Source organism: Branchiostoma floridae, chromosome 9, assembly GCF_000003815.2.
Source record: "Branchiostoma floridae strain S238N-H82 chromosome 9, Bfl_VNyyK, whole genome shotgun sequence".
In the NCBI taxonomy this organism is placed as follows: Eukaryota; Metazoa; Chordata; class Leptocardii; order Amphioxiformes; family Branchiostomatidae; genus Branchiostoma; species Branchiostoma floridae.
The window spans coordinates 15,318,296-15,320,252 of record NC_049987.1 but is presented as its reverse complement, the minus strand read 5'-3'; the positions used below and the strand labels follow the sequence as shown (position 1 = coordinate 15,320,252).

Genomic DNA, 1,957 nt, shown 5'->3' with positions numbered 1-1,957 from the left:
TCTCAATACGTGACAAGTGTAGAAATGTGTAGGATTTCTACATCACTACAAATATCTACAATAACCATTGTAGAAATGTGTAGAATTTCTACAAAACTACACTGCCTACATGTGAAACTTGGATGGTCCGCTTCCTGTGTCCCTCTCTACAAATGTCTACAGTGACGATTGTAGGATTATGTAGGACTTCTACATCACTACAAAAGTCTACAAGAACCATTGTAGAAATGTGTAGAATTTCTACAAAACTACACTGCCTACATGTGAAACTTGGATCGTCCGCTTCCGTTGTCCCTTTCTACAAATATCTACAGCGACGACTGTAGAATTGTGTAGGATTTCTACATCACTACAAATGTCTACAAGAACCATTGTAGAAATGTGTAGAATTTCTACAAAACTACACTCAGCCTACATGTAAAACTTGGATCCAGGTCCGCTTCCTGTGTCCCTCTCTACAAATGTATACAGTGACGACTGTAGGATTATGTAGGATTTCTACTTCACTACAAATGTCTACAGGAACCATTGTAGAAATGTGTAGAATTTCTACAAAACTACACTGCCTACATGTGAAACTTGGATGGTCCGCCTCCTTTGTCCCTTTCTACAAATATCTACAGCGACGACTGTAGAATTGTGTAGGATTTCTACATCACTACAAATGTCTACAAGAACCATTGTAGAAATGTGTAGAATTTCTACAAAACTACACTCAGCCTACATGTAAAACTTGGATCCAGGTCCGCTTCCTGTGTCCCTCTCTACAAATGTATACAGTGACGACTGTAGGATTATGTAGGATTTCTACTTCACTACAAATGTCTACAGGAACCATTGTAGAAATGTGTAGAATTTCTACAAAACTACACTGCCTACATGTGAAACTTGGATGGTCCGCTTCCTATGTCCCTCTCTACAAATATCTACAGTGACAAGTGTAGAAATGTGTAGGATTTCTACATCACTACAAATGTCTACAAGAACCATTGTAGAAATGTGTAGAATTTCTACAAAACTACACTGCCTACATGTGAAACTTGGATGGTCCGCTTCCTATGTCCCTCTCTACAAATATCTACAGCAACGACTGTAGAATTGTGTAGGATTTCTACATCACTACAAATGTCTACAAGAACCATTGTAGAAATGTGTAGAATTTCTACAAAACTACACTGCCTACATGTAAAACTTGGATGGTCCGCTTCCTGTGTCCCTCTCTACAAATGTCTACAGTGACGACTGTAGGATTATGTAGGATTTCTACTTCACTACAAATGTCTACAGGATCCATTGTAGAAATGTGTAAGATTTCTACAAAACTACACTGCCTACATGCGAAACTTGGATGCCGGTCCGCTTCCTATGTTATTGGTGTTGAAACGGGCCCGCGGGGCTATATGCATTTTGCGTTGATTTAATACGTGATGTCATTCACGATCCCGACACGGTTGCGGCGGAATGCCTGACACGGCGAAGGCGTTGCAACGAACCCGCGCGGTAAGTTGCATTTCGCGGTGAAATTGTGATGTCTTACATGGGACATCACGAAATCTCAGACGGCGAAATGCCTGACACGGCTACGGCGAGTGTGTCGCAACGACACCGCACGGCTAGCTACATTTTGCGGCGAACATGGAACATCACGAAATCTCTTACGGCGAAATGCCAGACACGGCTACCGCGTGGGTGTTGCAACGACACCGCACGGCTAGCTGCATTTCGCGGCGATTTCGTGATGTGGTACATGGAACATCTGCCGATCAATCCTTGACCTGAGCCTTGGATAACTTGAAAGGGTAAGAAATCATTAAGATATTTGCTGACTTCGTATAATCATGGCAATCCAAATCGATTAGATGTAAACATCAGTTTTGCACCTACACCTAAATCAGATCTATTTTTAAAAATCTATTATCAATATCATATTGTTGCCAATTCAAGATAGATCTTCAAA

General features: G+C 41.2%; 1 protein-coding gene across 1 annotated transcript in view; it reads right to left on the bottom strand.

The window, feature by feature from the left end:
- Window positions 1-1,957, bottom strand: part of LOC118423290 — a 17,740-nt gene that overhangs the window by 12,125 nt on the left and 3,658 nt on the right. The gene's annotated exons all lie outside the window — the stretch shown is intronic.